The sequence below is a fragment of the Lolium perenne genome, chromosome 2, assembly GCF_019359855.2.
Source record: "Lolium perenne isolate Kyuss_39 chromosome 2, Kyuss_2.0, whole genome shotgun sequence".
Taxonomy (NCBI): domain Eukaryota; kingdom Viridiplantae; phylum Streptophyta; class Magnoliopsida; order Poales; family Poaceae; genus Lolium; species Lolium perenne.
The window spans coordinates 84610493-84619486 of NC_067245.2; positions in this window are offsets into that span (position 1 = coordinate 84610493).

Consider the following 8994-nt stretch of genomic DNA (forward strand, 5'->3'; position numbering starts at 1 on the left):
GGCGCGGGTGGCCCCCTGGCCGCGCCGACCTATGGGGAGGGAGCCCCCTGGCTCCTCCGACTCCGCCTCTTCGCCTATATAATCTCTCGCGACGTAAAAACCCTACACCAATTGAAAAAACTCCAGAAAGACTCCAAGGACGCCGCCGCCATCGCGAAACTCCGTTTCGGGGGACAGAAGTCTCTGTTCCGGCACGCCGCCGGGACGGGGAATTGCCCCCGGAGTCATCTCCATCGACACCACAGCCATCTTCATCGCCGTTGCTGTCTCCCATGATGTGGAGGGAGTAGTTCTCCCCCGAGGCTGAGGGCTCTACCGGTAGCTATGTGGTTCATCTCTCTCCCATGTACTTCAATACAATGATCTCATGAGCTGCCTTACATGATTGAGATCCATATGATGAGCTTTGTATCACTATCAATCTATGTGCTACTCTAGTGATGTTATTAAAGTAGTCTATTCCTCCTCCATGATGTAATGTTGACAGTGTGTGCATCATGTAGTACTTGGCATAGGTTATGATTGTAATCTCTTGTAGATTATGAAGTTAACTATTACTATGATAGTATTGATGCGATCTATTCCCCCTTTCATAGCTATTGTTGACAGTGTGTATGCTATGTTAGTACTCGGTCTAAATTGCAACGGTCTATTATGCACTCTAGAGGTTACTTAAATATGAACTCCAGATGTTGTGGAGCTTGTTAACTCCGGCTTGTGGGAGCTCTTGTAGCCCTACACAGTGAATGGTGTTTGTTATCCAACAAGAGAGTGTAGAGTAGTTTTATTATGTGATCATTGTTGAGAGTGTCCACTAGTGAAAGTAGGATCCCTAGTCTTTATTTCTAAGCAATGAAACACCGTTTATTTATTGTTCTACTGCATGTTTACTTGCTGCCATATTTATTTCAGATTGATATTACCACTCATATTCATCCATATTACTTGTATTTCACTATCTTTTCGCCGAACTAGTGCACCTATACATCTGACAAGTGTATTAGGTATGTTGGGGACACAAGAGACTTCTTGTATCCTGATTGCAGGTTGCTTGAGAGGGATATCTTTGACCTCTACCTCCCTGAGTTCGATAAACCTTGGGTGATTCACTTAAGGGAAACTTGCTGATGTTCTACAAACCTCTGCTCTTGGAGGCCCAACACTGTCTACAGGAATAGAAGCGTGCGTAGACATCATTGGGTACGAGTAAAACGGTTTCATATTAATAGTGATGCAAATGGAAGATCTCCTCTGATGTTTTAATTGGGTTGAATTGATCATTTAGTTTAGACTTTTAATATCACCATATGCTTTAATTAATAAGTTTTGTCGCTATGCATGATTATGACCATTATTGCTCTCTTAGTTGGTCGCTATCTTTCTTTTTGCTAGCCTTCATTCTGTACTGAGTATGATCTCTACTCGTGCATCCAACCACCAAAAACCAAAATATGCCAAAAGTGTTCACCATACCTACCTATATGTGGTATTTCACCGCCACTCCAAGTAAATTTACATGTGCTACCTTTAAAATCTTCAAAATAATTTCTTGTTTTTGCAATACATAGCTCATGGGAAAGTAGCCTAAAAACTATTGTGGTAATGAATATATCGCTTATGTATCTTAGTTCTTATAAGTTGCTTGTTGAGCGGTAACCATGTTTCTGGGGACGCCATCAACCTGTTACACCTTTGTTGAATATCATGTGAGTTGCTATGCATGTTCGTCTTGTCTGAAGTAAGGGAGATTTCTCATGATTAAATGGTTTGAGTATGCATATTGTTAGAGAAGAACATTGGGCCGCCAACCAAAGCTATGTATCATGGTGGAAGTTTCAGTTTGGACATTAATCCTCAAATCTCTTATGAGAATATTATCTGTTGTTGAAAGCTTTAAGCTTAAAGAGGAGTCCATTTGTCTGTTGTCCATGGTGTCCCGGTATGGATGTCTAAGTTGAGAATAATCAAAAGCGAGAAATCCAATGCAAACTTTCTCCTTAGATCTTTGTACAGGTGGCATGGAGGTACCCCTTTCTGAAACTTGGTTGAAACATATGTAATGCGATGATAATCCATGGAAATCCGAGCTAATTAGGACAAGATGCGGGCACTATTAGTATTCGATGCATGAGGCTTGCAACTTATAGGAAGTTTTATACATAACCTATATTAGTTATTGCTACCGTTGACACAATTGCCTCTCTTAAAATTTTATATCTCTATGTTTTCAAAATAAAAATCTCTAGCACATGTTTAATCTCTGCTTCCCTCTGCGAAGGGCCATTCTTTTACTTTTATGTTGAGTCTTCATCTTCTAAGTTATATGCACCATCTTATGAGAGCATAGTTGTCATTCTTAGCTCTATGTGCATGGTCCTAAAATTATTATTGATTGAATCATGAATGTGTTATTAATTGTTCTTAAATTATTTGTATCTAGTCATCCTTTTAACTTTGAAGGTGCATGTCACCTCAAAAATTATTCTTTTTATCACTTACCTACTCGAGGACGAGCATGAGTTAAGCTTGGGGATGTTGATACATCGCAAACGTATCTATAATTTTTGATGTTCCATGCTTGTTTTACACCAATTACTATATGTTTTAAGGGACTAACCTATTAATAGTTGCAAAATTGCACAAGTTCTTGGTTTCAATTTTGTTGTGCAGGAAATAGGCAAATATGGAAGGAAATAGCTCATTATGGTGAAATCTGGAATTTCCCGGAATCTGTCCCTGCTGAACACTTTTCAAAGATTGCTTCGAAACTCCATCAAAACGACGTCCAATGGAAAAGTCGTAAACTACAAAGGTGTATAGAATTTCAAACCGAACAATTTGGACATCTTATTCGTCCAGAAAGGACAACGGATGCATCCGGCAGAGAAGAATTACTGCGGAGGTTCGTGCAGTCTTGGGACTCCGAAAGTTGGTGACGCATTTGACACAAACTCTTTCCATACCTGGATATTTCGGCCCAGCCACGAGTTGTGAGGCTCATAAAGGACAGAGGGGAGTCCTAGGAAGGTTCTAGAGGTGCCCAAGAGCCCTTGCATCAAAGGGACATCCATCTCATGGCCTAGATTGCATCTCCAACACTATATATTGATGGGAAACCCTATTTCTGGAGCCCCCAAGCATTGTGACGAAAATCCCCCTCCTTGGCAGCAGCCAAGGAGGGGGAAACACTCATATACATCAGCACCAACTCAAGGAAGAAGAAGGCTAAGGGGCGGCGCTCCCCCATGATGCCGGCGGCGGGGAAGGAGTCCCCGCGCCACCGCCGGCGCCGCCCACGCCTCCGCCTCTCGGCGCTCCTCGCTGAGTCCTCCAACGTCTTCACCGCCATCTCCATCACCAACTCCTCATTGTATTCAGTGGTCCATCCTCTCACAAACCTCTGTACCGCCATATGTAAACATGGTGTTTGATGCTATAAGTTATAATCCTATGATCTATGTCATGTTGCCATAGTTTATTTGTTCTTTGATTGATTGGTTGTTTCTCTTTGGTTCATTAGAGTTGTATGTTGGTATGTTACCATCCTTGGTGTCCATTATATTTGTGCGCACATGGATCAAGCACCATAGGGTTGGTAGTACTTGTATACTAGAAGGGGGATGTTCTGCCGGAGTGACAGAAACCTAAGGACGCGAACCGGATAGTTGCATGTATGGGAGTAAGAGGACCATTTACTTAAGGCTATGGTTGGGGAAACCTTAATGCTTGCTAGTATTTACGGATGTTTGCTAGCAAGCCAATCATATAGTACTTGTAATCCCGGAGGGAGAGCATGTATATTTAGCCTCTCCTACATAGAAAGCTGCATCGAAGACATTGAACCCAAGATCTTCACTAATCGATCTTTGACAAAGCCACCACTATTACCACCGCCTTTCCACTCATGGTACTGTTAGTTTAGTTTGTTTTATTGCTGCAGCACTAACATTTATTCCGTGTATTTTATTGTTCTGCAAAGTCACCTCTTATACCCATTATCGCTCTAGTTTTATTTCCTAGATATTGCAAATGCTTAGTGTGCGTAGAGTTGTATCAGTGGTTGATAGAACTTGAGAGAATGTTTATCCTACCTTTAGCTCCTCGTTGGGTTCGACGCTCTTACTTATCGAAAAGGCTACACGCGATCCCCTATACTTGTGGGTTATCAATGGGGTGAGTCTGAGGCGTTGGATTAGAACGCGATCAAACGACCGTGGTTCATCGTCCCGCCGGCGAGAGGGGAGTTCACCGGCGGCTCAGGTAGGGGGTCGGAGAGCTCACCGTGGCTCCAGCTAGGGTTGGCAAGGTGCGCGATGAAGTTGTGGACGACGGCGAGTCGACTGGTAGCAGCGGCTCGTCCTGGGGTGGCTCCAATCGATGGCGGCATCCACCAGGTACTGGCGGCTCCGATCTCCAAATTGGGGCAGCTCCGGCGACGATCGAGTGAGTGGAGTGGTGGTGGCGAAGCAGTGAGAGGTGGGGAGTGAGCTGGTGTGGTTGGTTTGGTCCAGGGAACCTCCTATTTATAGAATCGCATGTGGGTTGCGGGGCAGTGAGGTGGTCGATATGGGCGCGGCGTCTCCGGCGGCTGGTCGAGCTAGGCGAGGCTATGGCGATGCTCTATGAGTCCAGGCGGTGCTACTGGCAGCGACAGCGTGGTCGGGGAGCGTCGGAATCGCTCGCATTGCTTCCGTGTCTGTGGCGCCCGCGGCGGAGCAGGGTCTCCTTCTCTGGCGGCGGTGGGCGCGGGTCATGGTCTTGGCCGTGTCTGGCGGCGTCCAGGTGTTGAGTGCGTGCTCAAGGCGTTGAGAGCAGGGCCAGGGAGTGAGCGAGGTGGTGGCGCGGCGCGTGTACTGGGCGTGTCCGCGTCATGCATGCGTGCGACGTGAGCGGCGTCCAGGGCGTGTGCTGGCGCGCGTCGTCTGGCGTCTGGTCGCCGTTCCTTCGACCATGGCGGTGCTAGGGCTTGCTATGGGACGCGTTGGCGCACGGTGGCGAGGTGGTCCTGGCAGAGGAGCAAGGGGAGAAGAGGGGAGGTCGACGGGCTCGGGGACATGGCCGGCATGGCCATGCCCTAGCTTGCTCTCTCTCTCTCTCCCTTAGCATCACTATGCCTCAATTAAGGTTTAAGGGGACCAGGGAACACAATGTGATAGGTTAGGGTAGTTTAGGTGAGGTAGATTCACTATTTGCAATAGTTGCAAATAGTGCCCGAATTTGTAAAATGCAAAAATAACCAATTTTGAAATAATTCAAATGGTGAAAGTTTTTGAAATGTGAGTGTTGATATAAGTTGTAAATGACCAGAGAGGATTTGAGGTGGTGGTGGGAAAATTAGAATTCAATAATTGGCCAAAATGGCTAAGTGTAGAATGTTGCATATGTGAAAAAGTTGTGACTTTGGATGAGCCTTGCTCATGATCCAAGATGATTTTGGCATGGTGCTCTTCACCAAAATTGTTCACCTTGATGTTGACTTTGAAATGGTGCAAAGAGTTAGCAAGAGTTGGTTTGGGAAAATTGAATGGCAAGGGCTCAAAGTGGTGATCAGACTAGAATTGTCCAAATTGACCATTATCATATGTTTGCTAGATTTGTGTTTGAATTCCATTTGAATTGTGAATCTTTGATTCCAAAAGTTGTAGTAAGTGTTTAATAACATTACTCAACTAATGGTGAAGACCAAATTGGTCTAGGGTCAAGATTTATAAAAATGCCATAGGGCATATGTGAGGGTTTTTAGGGTTTTGCATTTTATGGATTTTCTTCCTCTTTGATTTATTTGGTTGGTGATCTTAGTATGATCACATTAGGGTTTTAGAGCATAACAAATACAAGTGATAGCAATCATCATGGCATATCAATCAAATGCACAAGTCCTATGCATGGTACTATATGCAAATTAAAAAGTTTTTGTTGGTTTGAAATTTTGCTTTCTGGAATTCTCTAACGTTCTTTTTATTGAAATTTGGGGTGTTACAAACCCTTCCCCCTTACAAAAGATCTCGTCCCGAGATCGAAAAGAAAGTTAGGTACTAAAGAGATCTGGGTACTCCTTCTTCATGAAGTCTTCGCGTTCCCATGTGGCTTCATCCTCGGTATGATTGCTCCATTGGATCTTCAGAAACTTGATGCTTCGGGAGTGGGTGGTTCAGTAAGCTTCTTCCAGGATGCGAATCAGCACTTCGCGGTAAGTCAGATCCTTGTTGATATCCACCGATCGGTGATCGATGTTCTTGAACACTTCGGTCTTCTCCGGGACTTCAAGGCATTTCCGGAGAAGTGAGATGTGAAACACGTCGTGCACAGCCGACATCTCTTCAGGCAACTCCAGTTGATAAGATACCTCACCTCGGTGGCTGAGGACTTTGAAAGGTCCGACATAGCGGGGTGCAAGCTTTCCTTTCAGTTGGAACCTTTGCATTCCTTTCAAGGGGGATACCTTGAGATAGACGAAGTCTCCGATCTCAAAGGTCATCTCCCGACGTCTCTTGTCGGCGTAGCTCTTCTGTCTGGATTGCGCTGTCTTGAGGTACTCGCGGATCTTGTGGACTTTCTCTTCGGCTTCACGAAGAACATCTGGGCCAAAAACTTGGCTCTCTCCGACTTCCGACCAGTTCAGGGGGGTACGGCACTTCCTTCCGTACAAGGCTTCAAAGGGGGCCATCTGTAGGCTGGCTTGATAGCTATTGTTGTAAGAGAATTCTGCGTAAGGGAGGCAGTCTTCCCACTTGGATCCGTATTCCAGTACGCATGCTCTAAGCATGTCTTCCAGTATCTGGTTTACTCTCTCAGTCTGTCCGTCGGTCTGAGGGTGATAGGCGGTGCTGAAATTTAGGCGGGTGCCTAGTCCTTCATGCACTTTCTGCCAGAACCTTGAGGTGAACTGTGATCCTCTATCTGACACTATCGATTTGGGGGTTCCGTGCAGGGCGACTATTCTGGAGATGTAAAGTTCAGCTAACTTGGGGCCTTGATAGGTGGTTTTGACGGCGATGAAATGGGCGACTTTGGTCAATCTATCGACAACTACCCATATTGAATCATTGCCTTTGCTGGATTTGGGCAGTCCGGTGATAAAGTCCATTCCTACGGAGTCCCATTTCCATTCTGGAATCTAAAGTGGTTGTAACAGTCCGGTGGGTCGTTGATGTTCTGCCTTGACTCTCTGACAGATGTCACACTTGGCGATGTAGCTACCGATCTCTCTCTTCATTCCGTGCCACCAAAATTGTTCTTTCAGGTCCTGGTACATCTTGGTACCTCCGGGGTGGATTGAATAAAGGGTGTCATGGGCTTCTTGCAGGATGACTTGTTTCAAGTCAGAGTCCGATGGTACGCAGAGACGTTCTTTGTACCAAAGCACTCCGGCTTCGTCTATGGTGAATCCGGGGGCTTTTCCTGCGGCTATCTGTTTCTTGATTCCGTCAATGCTAGCGTTGTCTTTCTGGGCTTCCTTGATTTGACCAACCAAGGTGGGTTGCAGTTCTATGCTGGCTAGGAATCCTTCACTAACAAGTTCAAGTCTGAACTATTCAAACTCTTGATGCAAGCTGGGCTGTTCAGTTGCGAGCATGGAGTTCAACTGACACGGCAGTCGACTCAAGGCATCCGCTACCACATTGGCCTTGCCGGGGTGGTAGTGAATCTCCATGTCGTAATCCTTGATCAATTCGATCCATCGGCGTTGTCTCATGTTCAACTCTTTCTGGGTGAATATATATTTGAGGCTTTTGTGGTCGGAGTAGATCTCGCATCGATTACCCATGAGGTAATGACGCCAAACTTTCAAGGCTAAGACCACGGCTGCAAGCTCGAGGTCATGGGTTGGGTAGTTCTGTTCATGTTGCTTGAGTTGTCTTGAAAGGTAGGATACAACCTTGGCTTCTTACATAAGCACGCATCCAAGTCCAGTCTTGGAGGCGTCGCAATATACGTCAAAGGGCTTTGCGATATCTGGCATGATCAGGATTGGGGCGGTTGTCAGTCTACTCTTGAGCTGTTGAAAGCTCTCTTCGCATTTGTCGGTCCACTCAAACTTCCTGTCCTTTTTCAGCAGTTGGGTCATTGGTCGAGCGATGCTCGAAAAACCTTCTACAAATCTGCGGTAGTATCCGGCTAATCCAAGAAAAGCGCGGACCTCGGTTTGTGTGGTTGGGGCTTGCCATTCCATAACAGTTTTGATCTTGGCGGGATCTACGGCAATTCCTCCTGCAGACAAGATGTGTCCCAGGAATCCAACTTCTTCCAGCCAAAACTCACACTTGCTAAACTTGGCATATAACTTGTGCTATCTAAGGGTTTCTAGGACAATCTCCAAATGCTGTTCATGTTCCTCTTCGGACTTGGAGTAGACGAGGATGTCGTCGATGAAGACAATGACAAACTTGTCCAAAAAGTTCATGAAGATCTTATTCATGAGATTCATGAAATAAGCGGGGGCATTGGTCAGTCCAAACGACATGACGTTGTACTCATACAACCCATATCTGGTGGTAAAGGCAGTTTTTGGAATGTCGGTGGCTCGGATCTTCAGTTGGTGGTATCCAGTTCTAAGATCTATCTTGGAGAAAACTCTGGATCCGGTGAGTTGGTCAAACAAGTCTTCGATCTTGGGTAGGGGGTATTTGTTTTTGATGGTGACATCGTTAAGCTTACGATAGTCCGTGCATAAACGATTTGCACCATCTTTCTTGTCGACAAACAAGACGGGGGATCTCCAGGGGGATGCACTTGGTCTAATCAAACCTTTGGCGAGCATGTCATCTATTTGCTTCTTCAGTTCCACAAGCTCCATTGCGTTCATGCTGTAGGCTCTCTGGGCGATGGGTCCAGTTCCGGGAATTAACTCGATGATAAACTCGATATCCCGATCCGGGGGCATACCGGGTAGATCATCCGAAAACACATCAGGGTAGCGACAAACGACCCTGATTTGATCCAGAGTTGGCTTGGATATACTTTGGTTGCAGGTGAATTTTCTGGGTAGTTTTT